The sequence below is a fragment of the Pinus tabuliformis genome, chromosome J (genome assembly GCF_031772625.1).
Source record: "Pinus tabuliformis cultivar Carrire ecotype Pingquan chromosome J, CPIR1, whole genome shotgun sequence".
In the NCBI taxonomy this organism is placed as follows: Eukaryota; Viridiplantae; Streptophyta; class Pinopsida; order Pinales; family Pinaceae; genus Pinus; species Pinus tabuliformis.
Window position 1 is genome coordinate 538,283,445 of NC_142295.1, and position 15,209 is coordinate 538,298,653.

Consider the following 15,209-nt stretch of genomic DNA (forward strand, 5'->3'; position numbering starts at 1 on the left):
CAGAGGGGGCTGGGGCCACCTTAGCCAACATAATTGCCATTACCATTCTATCACATTTATGCCACACTTGTGAGGATAGACCAGCCACGTTTCTGATATTTCAGCCACACTTGTGAGGGTAGACCAGCCACGTTTCTGATATTTCAGCCACCCTTGTGAGGGTAAACCAACGACTCTTTGTGACATCTCAAACCTGTTGAGGCTTAACACAAGAACCCACTTTCATGAACCTCATTAACCTCTCATGGCCATAATACAATAGTAATTTAGAAATGATGAACATAATCTATCACATAACAAGGCATGAAATTATTCTATTTCCTTCTATTGCTTCATGTGATTGTTGTAGTGACTATTGCCTCAAAATCTAGCAGGTCTTGTAGAGGGGTGTTCTACAAGGCAAGCACTAGACTAAGCAACAACAATTGTGAAAATTCCTATACTCAAGGAACCTGTACCGTAGCAAAACTGAATTTACTTCTCCTACTTGATTTTAATATACATTATCAAGTTATTTTCTGAAAAATACTGAAGTAAATTACTTCTCCAGCCTACACCAATTTAATTTGATCACATGACACAAGAAACTTAGGAAAGAACAAGATACATAGAACACTGTTATTTTTTGGACAAAATAGTCCCCAGAAAAACCCAATGCGGGAAAATCGGTGCAGCAGCTCTAAGGGTTTTATATTATTAAGCAGTAGTTCTGCATACTACCCTGGATGCACTCCCAGCAATCCAATTACAGAGAAAACTATAATGGCGGAAAACTCAGTGAGATTACCTCCCTTCACCCGACAATTTCCAGCTGATCCGACAACAGAACTAGCAAACCCCCGGCTATCACTCCACTAGCCCTGCGTAGGCCATGCATCAGCCTCAGAGGCTCTGCGTCAACCCTGCATTGTCTCTTCTACCTCTTGGAACTTCTGTGTCAACCTCTCCCGGCTGTTTAAGCAGCTCCCCGGCAGTTCCAGATTTTTGCGTGAAGGCAGCTCCCCTTCTGCACTGGCCCTTCTGGCTCTGCGTCAAGCCTACATGGCCACAGACTGGCCCAACGTCAGTCCCTCTAGGTGTTATGTTGTCTCCACTGGTGGCTCTCCGCCTCTCTGCCTAGTATTCCCGAAATATCCCTGCCCTCTGCTACAGATTGATCACTTAGTTTGAATTTCTCAGCTTCCAAGCCCTAGAAATTTCGAACTCTAGATCAATTTGTTCTCTTAGTGTCTTCATGTTAATTTTAGGTATGTTCTATGCTAAAGCAGTTTATTTAAATTTTCACAGTTAGCAATCACATCAGCATTAAAGTAAACTGCAGATAGAACATAAATATAAATCGCAGAAGACAAGCCAAGACAAGAGGACAAAAGATGTGGCGCCAGCCAGGGACAAACCCCAATGTGGGGAAACCCTTGATCAACTCTTCTTTTATGTTCTTCAAAGTTCAGCAGAGAGAGATAGTACATTTACAACAGAATTCAACACTTTGACTTATCTAGATTTGAGCATAGATCATCTCCTATAACGATGATACATGAGATGTTGAAGACATTCTGCTTCAACTAATTCTCCAAGGTGACGGCTTCACCTATCGTAGTGTTGCATTTCATCCACTTGCTGCACCTTACTGTGTAGCACCATGCTGTACCATCACAGTGCTAGACCTTGATGACTAAGCTACTCTCATCTGCTATCATCATCATGCTACCCATTATGCTACATCTTCCATCATCCTGCAGCCCATTATACTGAGATTATCTAACATGAGATTACGACCATATCTCTGCTTTCATTGAGAATGGGAATCTCATGTATACAGGTGGAAGAGAGCCCTCTGTGGCTTGAAGCAAAACACCCCGAGCGTAGTATGAGAGGATTGATAGTTGTTTGATGAAGCTAAGATTCACTAGGAGTGAAACCAATCCAAACCATTACACAAAGGTTGTGGATGATAGACCTCTCATACCGGTACCTTATGCAGACAACCTATTTCTGATAGGTGCAGACCCTCTCATTTGCAAAAGTAAGAGTGAGTTGGATTCCGGATGTGAAATGATAAACTGCAATCCTGTGACTACCTCGAGGATCTTACCTTTCAGAAGTTATATAGAAGTGATGTCGGACCAGATTTGGGAAATGCCTCTGAGTTTCATAAACTCATTCGCATTGATGTTCTTGGTGAACTTCTGTCCGGACATATGTTTTGCAGTTAGCATGGTGAGCTCATATTTGGTTGAGCCTCACTAGATTGGTGCCAAGAATCTTCTAAGATCCAATGTTGAAACAATACCCAGAGGTACTTTTCCGATCCACTGAACTTCCTGCCTAATTTGCATCAGTAAATCCACTCAACCTGATATCCTTCCCCTTGTTGTACAAGAGCCCATAATCAACTATTCCCTATAAATACCTGAGAACATGCTTGGCTGCTGCCCAGTGAGCCCTCTTTGGTTCCACCATAAACTGACTGAGGGTGTTGACAGCGTACAAAATATCTAGTTTGGTATTGACTAGATACATCAGGGACCCTATGAGCTGTCGGTATAGGGTAGGATCGACATCCTTGTCTTCTGATGCATCAATATTCTTCGAATTGGTGATCATTGGCATAGCCATAGGTCTACAGTCTCCTATCCCAAACCTTTTTATGATTTCTATAGCATAACTTCCTTGCCAAAGGGAAATTTCTCCTTTCTGCTGCCAAACTTCCAACCCTAGGAAATCGTGCATACGTCCCAGATCCTTCTTATCGAACTCTGTGGCTAGATTTTTCTTACAGTCTTCAATCAATTTGGATGATCCTATCAGGAAGAGATCATCCACATATAATACTAAGAGAAGTAGCTCGCTCTCTACGACCAGATAGTAGAGATTCGGATTCGTGTCACTCTTGACAAACCCCATCTTCTGCAAGTAGCCATCTATTCAACCATGCCATGCTCTTAGTGCCTGCTTCAGCCCATACAAGGCTTTCTTCAGTCTGCATACATGAGACTTCTTCTCATGAGTTTCATAGCCCTCTAGTTGTTCAATGTATACATCTTCTATTACCCCGTTCAAGAATGTAGTCTTAGCATCCATCTAATAGATCCCCCATACCATCTGGGCTGCAAGAGATATCACAGTCCTCATAGATGTATACCTGGCTACCGAGGCAAAGTTTTCCTCATAATCAATCCCTTCCTTTTGAGCATACCCCTTAGCCACAAACCTGGCCTTGTATTTTTCAATACTACTGTCTGCAGCATATTTGATCTTGTAGATCCATTTTGAACCTACCACAGATCTGTCTTGAGATCTTGACACCACCTCCCAAACATCATTTACCATCATGCAGTTATACACCTCCACCATCGCATCTAGCCAGACCTCATGCTGAGTTGCCTCCTTGAAGCTGGCAAGCTCTTCATCCTACGCTACAAACGCCTGATACATTTCTTCTTGTTTTCCCTCCCTTTTACTATTCCTTGGCTCTCCGATGAATTTCTCTGAATCACGCAGAGTCTGACGAGGTTCCCTGCTGGTTCTTCATCTGCCAACAGGTGCTTTTGTTCGCTCCTCTTCCTCATCCTAAGAATCTTCCTGATCTGAGGAAGGATTCTTCACTTCCTCTGGTTGAAGAGACATCACCGACTGATCTTCTTTCGACTGCTCCATGGAAGGCATTTCGCAACATCTTCTGAAAGCTCTGTCCTCCATGAACTTTACATCTCGTCGTACTACTACCTTTTTGCTCTCTAGAAAATAGATCCTGTATGCCTTAGCGTTCTCGCTATCTCCTACCAAATACCCCTTTTCTGCAGTCTGATCCAGCTTCTTCCTCTTTTCTTCGACTATGCGACAATATGCCAAACTCCCAAATGTCTTGAAATGACTGACTTCAGGTGTCTTCCCAATGAAAACATTCTCTAGAGTAATCTTGTCCAATGCCCGATGAGGAGTCATGTACTAAACGTAGACAGTTGTGCTGCATGCTTCTGCCCACAAGAAGTTTGGAATATCCTAATCAAACAGCATGGCCCTAGCTTCTTCCACAATAGTCCTGTTTTTCCTTTCTACCAACCCATTCTGCTCCAGATTGTAGAGAATTGTCCACTCTCTTCTGATGCCCTCTTTAGCACAATAATCAGTGAAGTCCTTATCGACATATTCTCCACCATTATCTGATCACAAGACTTTTATTTTCTTACCTATTAGATTCTCCCCTAGAGACTTGAACTCCTTGAATCGACAGAAAATGTCATCCTTGCTTTTCAGAAAATAGATCCAAGTTTTCCTCGAATGGTCATCAATGAAGGTAAGCAAATACTTGGCACCGTTGAGTGCTTTGACGGGCATAGGTCCGCAGATATCTGAGTGTATCAATCCTAGTACACTCTTGGCCCTGTGGTTGCTCCTAGGAAATGCCGCCTTGGCATACTTTCCTAGAGCGCATCCCCTGCATACATCATCTCGTTCCGTACTCAGATCTGGAACTCCTATTACAGTGCTCCTGAGATTTCTCAAAGCTCCATGGTGCAAGTGACCCATCCTTCTGTGCCATAGTTCATTCAAGTCTTTGTCCCCGTGACTGCCTATTAGTGCCATTAGAGATTCTAGGTATAATCTGTACAACCAATTACTTTTGATCCCAATCTGCACTTTCTTTTTCCAGCTCGGGTGTTTGATGTATACCTTTTCCTTAATGAAGTATACATCATAGCCCTTGTCGTGTATGTCAGGCCAGGTTAACACAGAAAATTAATGAGCGCAAGAAACAACTTGTGATATTTCTCATTAAACAACTATTATTTATATATACACAAAACAGATCAGTTCATCTTCTAGATGACTGTCCAGCTTCACCTCATCCGTTTCGGATTAGGTGTCAACATTCCCCCCCTTAATCTGAAGGGATGTTGGTGAGTCCAAGCATTGTTCTGAATCTTTCAAGTTTTTCTCTTCCAAGCGCTTTGGTGAAGATGTCTGCAATTTGCTCGTTTGTGGAACAATGACGGAGATGGATTGTTTTGGCCTCAACATGATGTCGGATCAGATGATATTTAGTATTGATGTGCTTAGTACGATCATGAAACTTTGGGTTCTTGGCCAACTTTATTGCAGAGGTGTTATCAATCATGAGTGGAGTTGATTGTATTTGTTTTACCTGCAAATCTTCAAGAATTTTCCTGAGCCACACAATTTCTTTCGTTGCTTCAGCTGCTGCCACATATTCTACTTCTGTTGTGGAATCTGCTGGTACTGATTGTTTGCGTGATCTCCAGGAGACAGCTCCCGATCCAAGACTCATAGCATATCCTGAAGTAGATACCCCAGTTTCTTTGTCTCCATCGAAGTCTGAATCAGAGTATCCAATCAAGTTGAAGTCGTCCACCTGTGTATACTTGATTCCAAGGTCTTGAGTTCCCTTCAAGTACCTTAGAACTCTTTTTGCAGCAGACCTATGTCCCTCACAAGGCTTTTGCATAAACCTGGAGAGGATTCCAACAGCAAATGAAATGTCTGGTCTGGTAGTAGTGAGGTAGATGAGACTTCCTACAAGCTGTCTATACTTTGTTGCATCCTCAAATTCCTTTCCTTCAATAGATGTGAGCTTCAAGTTTTGTTCCATTGGAGTAGAAAGGGGATTGCACTCTGTCATGCCAAATCTGTTTAACAAATATCCAATGTATTTCTTTTGAGAAAGAAATATGGACTTTGGATGTTGGGTTACTTCAATGCCAAGATAGTAATGAACATAGCCCAAATCAGTGATTTCAAAAAAATTTCCTAATTCTTTCTTTATGGATGCAATATAGCTTTCATTGTTCCCTGTCATTAAAAGATCATCTACATATACCACAAGATATACAACTGTTTTGCCAACTTTCTTGACAAATAAAGTTGCATCATCAAGATCAAAATGATTGAAGTTGAGTTTCAGAAGATGCTCAATTAGTTTTTCATACCAGGCTCGTGGTGCTTGTTTGAGGCCATACAAGGACTTCACAAGTTTGCATACTTTGTGTTCATGTCCTCTCACAGCAAATCCTTCAGGCTGGGACATAAAAACATTCTCTTTTAGATCTCCATTCAAGAATGCAGTTTTTACATCCATTTGATGGACTTTCCAACCGTTCTGAGCAGCTAGTGCAAAGAGTGTCCGGATGGTGGCCCATTTTGCTGTGGGAGCAAAAGTTTCCTCATAATCGACCCCTTCCTTCTGTGCAAAACCTTTTGCCACAAGCCTAGCTTTGTGCTTGTCAAGTGAGCCATCAGCTTTGTACTTGTTCTTGTAGACCCACTTGCAGCCAATTGGTTTGGTTCCAAATGGAGGATCAACCAGCTTCCAAGTGCCATTCTTTATGAGGGCATCATACTCCTTCTGCATCGCTTCTTTCCATTCATCATGAGAAGCAGCTTCTTTGAAGGAAGTTGGTTCAAAATCTGTAGACAAGTTCAATTCACAATCATAAGTAACATCCATATCAACAGGTGAATTAGAGTTATCTACATCACCTCCATCTTGTCGGTTTGTATTTCTGGTTCCTGTTTTTCCAATTTCATCAGGATGAACACTTTCAAGTGTCTTTGTCAGCCACTTTGGGGGACCTTTCTGAGATGGTCCAGGTTGTTCTGTTGATTGAGTTGGGTCTGAATCAAGATTGAGTCTCCCAATTCTATCAATTACATCACTTAAAGCATCATCCGTTGTTGGAGTGTCATGCAGGGGAGATTGTTCTTCAGAAGAAGATTCCACATGTTGATCTAGTATAGGAATCCCCCCTTCAAGATGTGGAATCTGATTATCAAACTCTTGAAATGATTTCGGTTTTGTGAATCTATCCAAGCGATCAAGTTGCCACTCAACAACACTGTCAGATTTGGATGATTCAAGAAAAATGACATCTCTAGATAAAACAAACTTTTTATTTACTTCATCATAAAGGCGGTATGCTTTAGATGTGTTTGAATACCCCAGGAAGATACACTTATGACTTCTAGCACCAAGTTTGTTTCTATGTACCTTTGGTATTAAAGCATAACAGGTCGAACCAAATATCCTGAGATGTTTTACCGAAGGAACATGTCCATACCACAATTCATAAGGAGTCTTGTTTCTTATAGCACTAGATGGACATCTATTCTTTATATATGCAGCACATAGAACAGCATCAGCCCAAAACATTGTCTTTACATTTTTGAAGAAAAGCATGGATCGTACCATATTCAAAATTGTTCTGTTCATTCTTTCAGCTACACCATTCTGTTGAGGATTATAAGGCACAGTTGTTTGATGTTTAATCCCATGTTGGCGAAGATAGTGTTCAAATTCATTTGATGTATATTCTTTTCCATTATCAGTGCGAATAGACCCAATATGAGATTGTGCATCATTTTCAATCCACTTATGAAAATTCTTGAATGTTTGAAAAGCATCAGATTTGTTCTTCAATAAGTAAACCCAACACATTCTGGTGTAATCATCAATAAATGGCATGATATATTTATTTCCATTTGCAGAAGGAACAGGCATTGGACCACATAAATCTGAATGAATAAGTTCAAGCTTCCTATGTGCTCTTGAATGTGAATCATGAAAAGACTGTTTGCTATGCTTTCCTAGAATGCAAGCATCACATTGTTTATGTTTTCTAGGAATTGTAGGCAAACCAGCAACACCATTTTTCTTCAACAAGCGGAGACTATCATAGTTTAAATGTCCAAATCTAGCATGCCATAATAAACTTGATGGAAGTGCACCTTCTTCATGATGAGAAATATATGAGAAATGTTGTGCATGAGCAGAGGTTCCTTGCAGTTTAAGGAGTCTTTCTTCTTCTATACCCCTCATGACAAGTGAGTGGTCAGATGCCTTTCTTACCTCAAGCTTGCCATAAAACATGTGAATGGAGTGACCTTGCTGGCGGATGTGGACCAGGGACAGCAAGTTTCTCTTCAGCTGTGGGAGATATAGAACATGATCCAGAAGAAAGTCTGGAAGACCAGGCAGTTTAAGCCTGATTGTGCCAAGCCCTGATGGCTTGATTTTTGACTGATCTGCAAAGTATACTGCTCCATCAACATTGTCAGTGAAATCTTCAAAGAAATCTCTCCTATAAGTCACATGACAGGTTGCTCCTGAATCAAGCAACCAGTCATTTTTCGAAGAAGCAAGTGAAGCATTAAACAAATCTTCATTTACTCCAATGTTACATTGTGCCTCAATATAGTGAGCGGATTCAGGTGCTTTACCTTTGTCTGTGTCATCAGTTTTACCTTTCTGTTGATTTCTTCTCTGCTCAACCTTGTCCCATGGTAGCTTGCATGTAGAAGCATCATGTGATCCATTTCGTTTGCAGCGAATGCAATGCAGATCTGCCTTTTCTGCTTGAGGATGTCTGCCCCCCCTGCCTCTGAAGTATCTTCCTCTTCCTCTTCGTCCACCTCTTCCTCTTGTAGAATCTTGAGCAGGATGCTTTTCTTTATGAGCAAGGCAAACAGTCTCTTCAGAAGATTCAGGGACTGTTTTCTTTCCAAAGGCTTTCTCTCTTTCAGCAAACTTTTTCACAAGAGTGTCAAAGGTTATATCTTTAAGATTTCCATTTGCTTGTAAAGACTCAAGATAGTTAAAGTAGGTAGGATAGAGTGCTTTGAGAAAGGCAATAAGAGAGATATCCAGCTCAACCTTAGTGGATTTAATATCATGCACTATAGACTTTATTTCAGATGCAAGAGTAAGAGGATCATTATTTTTCAGTTCAAGAGTGAAGAGTTTAATCATGAGCTGAACAACTTCAAGTGGAGAATGTGTATCATAGAGTTCTTTCAGCTTTTGTAAAGCTTCAAAGGCAGTGGAATAGGATGAAATATGACGACTTACTTCCTCACTTACGGATGCTGCGATCAATGCAAAGGCTTTGCTGTTCTTGTTTTCCCAAATGGCGAGTTCTTTGTCTGATGTGGGCTGCACAGGGTCTCTGTCTTCTTCTCCGACACACACACCTTTCCACAACTCATTGTAGATGAGGGTGTGTTTTACCATCCGAGACCATTCAGAATAGTTCTCCTTGCCTGTGAGAACTATTCCGACCATAGAAATGATTGAATGCATTCTGTAAAAATATCTCTGTTAAAAAAAAACTTCTGTTGATAAAAGACTTCTGCTGGAGAAAAAAAAAAATTCTTATGCCACAGCAAGACTTCTGCTGGAAAAAAATCTTATGTCATAGCCTTATGCATTCTGTAAAAAAAAATATATCTTTGCCAAAAAAATCCTTATGCCATAGCCTTATTTTCTTCAAACATACATCATTTCTTATATCACCGCCACAATATTATGTTTTGAAAAAAGGAAGGCGCTCAAGGGATCTCATATATCATTTCAGTATATATATTAATGCAAAAACTGTTCAAGAGGACAGCGTAATAAAACTCTGAGATGGTCCAGGCATTTGTATTTGTTTAACAAGATTAAAACACTGCTACAAGTATACTATAAACTCCGCTGCTAGCACATTACAAACGGGTTATTCAAAGAAACAACCCTCAAAACACCGTCAGGCACCACACCACAGCCTCGACTTCGTTTGCTTTCCAGATGTGCAAAAGCCACAAAGGTATCGAATGGGTCAAATGTTTCGTTGCAGGTCAAAACATACACCAAAAACCCGCAGGTCAAAACCTCGTTTCGTTGATACCAGCGTTTTTGGAAATGACAAAGGAGCAAGTAGGGAAAATACGTGTACCGCGCCGTGAGTTGATTGCATGGAAACCTTCGCCTCAATAGTTCTTACAATAAAACGATACCACAAACGCAATCATTACAAAAACGCAGTCGCAGTCTTCATATCAGAAATCATTGTGCATAAGGCTGTGGAACTCAGTCTTCATAAAAACGCAGTCTCCATTAAACTAAGAATGCAGCCACCATTATAAAAATGCAAAATCTTGAACGCAGTTACCATTACAGAAAACGCAGTCTTCATAAGACCGCAGCCACCATTATATGAGACGCAGTCACCGTTATAAGAAACGCAGTCGCATTTTTTTTCTTTACAAACGCAGTCTTCATACAATGCAGTCTAAAAAACGCAGTCTTCATATAATACAATGCAGTCTATAAAAAACGCAGTCACCATAGACTACTTGATATCAGTGTTTGAATGGAATGGGATAGTCTTTTTTTTTTTTACCAACAGCAGAAACGCATCAACGTATAGGTAACGGAGCTTACATTCAACAGCGCGCTCCACGCTCACCGCTCTATTCTATCAGAGGCGCTCAGATCACCGCCAGAAGCACGCAGTCTCAGGACAGAGGTTTCATGATGCAGCAGAAACCTGGCAGAGGCAGGAGTTATTTCTGGGACCTGTGCTCTGATACCATGTCAAGCCAGGTTAACACAGAAAATTAATGAGCGCAAGAAACAACTTGTGATATTTCTCATTAAACAACTATTATTTATATATACACAAAACGGATCAGTTCATCTTCTAGATGACTGTCCAGCTTCACCTCATCCGTTTCGGATTAGGTGTCAACAGTGTAGTTGTGACACGGAAAGTAAGTTCATTCCCAGTCCTGGCACATGCAGCGCATTTGTGGCACGGAACCGCTCTCCTGAGTCTGTCTGAAAAACTATGGTACCCTTTCCTATTGGAGTACACTTTGCCTTGTTCCCCATGGTGATTTGAAAGTTCATCTTCTCTTCTCTATATTCTGAGAAACACTCCCTGATTCCCGTCATATGCCATGAGGCTCCATTGTCTATATACCATACTTTTGATGATGCAGCACTAGTCGTGCACGCCACTTCTTCTTCCAACATGGAAGCCAACATAGAGAAATCTAAATCTCTCTCTCTTGTGCAATCTTCTGAAAATCTGCGTGAGTCCCCTGAGCAGGAAGCCCCTGCATCGTGGTCTCGACCCATAAATGATTTTCTCTTTCTGTCTCTAATTACTTGCTCTGATACCATGTGAAAATTATAATTTATTTTCCCTACTGATTTCATCATAAGTTATTCATGAAATTACTTCAACAAACATTAAAATAAATATTGCTGCAGATATCACACTGTAATACAGCAAAAAACATATGCACACATTGACATAGTTATTTTGGATTAATGTCCCCACATAAACCCAATGTGGGAAAACCGGTGCAGCAATGGAGGATTTTATTATTCAGTGATTTTCTTGTACAACAAGGTGCCAAACTGGCTTACCCAAAGATAGACAAACTTCCAGCACTTTTCTAAACCCAGTGTAGGCCCTACTGACCTCTGCTACAGCCTGAAACCCTCTGCGTCAACCTGAAACCCTCTGCGTCAACCTGAAACCCTCTGCTCTAGAGAATAGAATAATTGATCACTCTAGTGTTCTCCAAGTGCCCCTCAAGCCTCCTCTTATACTTTCTCTGTTGACATCTCAACGGCCGATATTAAGTCCCTAATCAACGGCTGAGATTAGATGTGGCTTCATCCATGTCTTTTGGACCATTCTAACACAGATTCATATTAATACACATTAATATTTTAACTTCCCTAAGTTTAGACTCAGGAACTCCATTAAAAATATTAATTATTTTAATATCTCTTGATCTGTTTAGAATATGCCCAAACCCTTTGTGGGTATTGGAGATCTTATGTGCCCCAACCTCTCCACCAAATTTCATGGCTAGAGCACATATGATGCTACCACAAATCAACACAAACCCCCGGCTATCTCTCCGTTGACCCTGCGTTGTTTGTTTTGCCTCTTGGAGCTTCTGCGTCAACCTCTCCCGGCTGTTCTAGCAGCTCCCCGACATTTCCTGATTTCTGCGTGAAGGTTGCTTCCCTTCTATGCTGACCCTTCTGGCTCTGCGTCAACCCTGCATGGGCCCAGATTGGCCTAGCATCAGTCCCTCTCGGTGTTGTGTTGTCTCCACTGGTGGCTCTCTGCCAATCTGCCTAGTGTTCTCGAACTATCCCTGCCCCTCTGCTGCAAAATGATCACTTAGTTCGAATTTCTCAGGTTCCAAGCCCCAGAAATTTCTAACTATAGATCAATTTGCTCTCTTGGTGTATTCATGAATGAACCCCAAGCCTCCTCTTTGTACTTTTCTCGTTGAGACTTCAACGGCCAAGATGAAGTCTCCAATCAACGTCTAAAACTAAAAACTTGAGTTGATATGCTTTCAAAACATTCTCAACCATATTTTGATTAATACCCATTAATACTTTAATTTTCCTAAGTTTAGACTTAGGAACCCCATTAAAAATATTAATTATTTGAATAAAATACAATCTGGATGGAATTTCACCAGATGGTTTTTGGGTTCTTTAGAACTCGTGTGCCTTACCCTCTCCACCAATTTTCACGGCTAGAGCACATTTGATGGTACCAAAAACTAACACTTCCTCTTAGCGAGGGATGTGCTCTAGCAACAATGTACAACTGCATGCTGCTCTATCTCTGAAGCATCTCCTTTCCGCACTGTAGCTACCATCAACACGGTGCTACTGCTGCTATTGTACTGCTACCCATGACATTACCACTACCACTATTGCATTTGTACTATAACTCCCTCTCAAGTGTTGCATCTACTGTGTTTCTAGCACTGCATTTGTTCTTCAATGTAGTGCTCCTAAGAAATGATCATATCAAAGAATGATTGTTAATATAGCTCAACAAGGATTTCATAAGGACCCTTTCATGAATAGTTTATGCAATAATGATCAAGAATCACAAGCTCCCCCTAACTGTATACATGGTCTTTTTTTGGCAGAATCCCATCATCAAACACTCGAAATATCAAGAATATCTTCATCAAGTCAGCAACATGTGTTGTTGGTTGGAGAGCTCCGGAGATTTTTCAGATTGTATTTGCTTTCTTCTCCATACTTGTATAACTTTCTTTTCTGGCATAGTTCTAGCTTGAGAAGGTGTCCAAATCAAGTTACAATTACGTGCCATATGACCAATGTTATGACACTTGAAGCACTCTATGTTGTTCTTGAATAAGAATTCATGACTTCTTATTGCAAAATTTCTTTTCGGAGATTGACGGGGACCATTATATTTATCTTTGTGATATGCCCTACAATCTTTTTCCATGTGTCCAAAGTTTGTACAAGAATAACAATAACCAAGAAATAAACTTTGGTACCTGGGAGATGGAGATTTCCTTGATGTACTTCTGAAGCCTTTCTACCTTGAGATCCTTTGATTATAACCATTTCTTCTTGCGTCCTTGACATCATCTGCATTTCTTCTTAGAATAGGATTTCCTTCATTGTTGCCTTGACTCTTATCCTTGCCTTTGCTGGAACTGGGAGCATCAACATTTCTTTCTGGCTTCCTCACATCCTTTTTGTTTGAAGCATTATCATTCTGGCTTGAGGATTCACCTGTATACCCGAGACCTGATTTATCAAATGGACATCTTTGATGGTTGAGCATGTCATCCAATGCTTAAGATCTCTTCAAGGATTTGTCCATCCCTTCAATTCCTGAGGGAGACAATCTCTTCTTCCAATTTTTCGCAATCATTATTCTTCTTAGCAAGTTGTTTCTCAATCTCTTCCTTAATACATATTGCTTCATTTGCTTCTAATTTAAGGGAGATGATATCTGACTTCATTTTGAAGATTTCTTATTTTTCCTTTGCTAGAATGCTCTCCATTTCTTCCTTGATCCTTGTAGCTTTACATGTTTCAACCTTGAGAAGCTTGATGCTAGATTTTAATTTGAAGATTTCTCAATCCTTTGCTTTTAGTTGACATATCATGGTGTTTCTCTCCTTTTCTGCTTCATCAACCTATCCTTCTATGACTGTCAATGCTTCCATTGTCTTCTCAGCTCCTTGTGCTAACTTTCTTGCTTCTTGTATTTGAGATTTGAGAGAGGAGACCTCTACCTTGTACTGACCAATCTCTTCTTCAAGTTTGTTCAAGATTGTGTGCCTTTGTTCAAGTTGACATGACAAAGTATCTTCCCGTTTCTTTTCTTTATCCAATTGATTTGTCATGGATATGACTTCTTCATGATGCCTTCTTTTGCTTTGATGAAATTCCTTCTTAAGCTTGGCAAGCTCTTCATCCCTTTCTTGTACTTGAAGCTTGACAAGGTCAACTTTCTTCCTTGTTTGGTCTTGGTCCCTAGCTAGTGCTTTCTTATTAAGTTCCTCGTTTTCCTTTTTCAAATTGATAATCTCTTCCATGGCAGCGATAAGTTTAGTGAGGAAATCTTCTACAAAGTCTTTTTCGTTCTCTTCATTTTCTAGGTCCTCTTTAGCCTTGATGTCATCAATCTTATCTTCAACTTCCTTGATGGGCTCTGGATTTTCTTCTTGTTTTCCATCATTTTCTTGACTACAGATCATTGTGAGTCGTTAGGCTTCTAGGGCTGACATCATGCATAAAATAGGCTCCAAATGTCATGTCAAAGGTGAGGTAGAAGCATGTAAAAATCAATATTTGAGGGTTAGCCCTCAAATTCACCTCAGTGGCTCCTTTGTGGTCCCAGGATCCAATGGGGGCACCACAAAGTGTTCTGCATGGGTCTCCAACTGCTCAAAGTAGCCTTCTCTACTCCAATGTTGAGGGCTTCTCAAGTGCAACTAGCCCTCCCTAATCCCTCACAGTGAGACCATCCCCGTCTAGACTTTGAATCAACTACCATCCATCAATTGGTGTCAAGGCCAGCATGGAGCCTTCCTGGGTCGAACTATGTCATCCTGAAGCATTATAAAATTTGGTATAAAGAGATCAAATGCCCTGGTGCAGGAGGTGCCCTAGAGCATGTGTCATATGATGTTGTTGCTAAGATGCCCAAGAGACTCAATGCTTCACTTGTTTGTGCCAATATACTTATCAAAGGGCTTGACTACCTGTGGAGAAGGGGCCCAGGACCTAGGTTGTTCAACCACGTGACAATCATAACAAAGGGTCTAGTGAAAGCAACCAATCATTAGGGACAAAGATCAATATTGCATCTAAGTGAACCAAACTTGAATGTCATGGGCTATTAAATACTTTAAATAATGATTCTCTTCCAAAATCAGCACCCTGATCTCGCAATCATATTTTCTCAATAGGTAGTGGTGGCTAAAGGTCAACCCAAGGGGAAGTAGCATCTCTGTTGAACTTTCTAATTCTATCCGTTAGGAAATTAATCTATATTTTGTTGGTTTATTTCTTCTACCTGTAAATTCTAAACAAGTTAATTAAAACATTTAAA

At 40.6% G+C, this 15,209-nt stretch overlaps 1 protein-coding gene across 2 annotated transcripts in view; it reads right to left on the bottom strand.

The window, feature by feature from the left end:
- EMB1135 (RING/FYVE/PHD zinc finger superfamily protein) overlaps positions 1 to 15,209 on the bottom strand; it is a 418,560-nt gene that overhangs the window by 110,282 nt on the left and 293,069 nt on the right. The window lies entirely within an intron of this gene.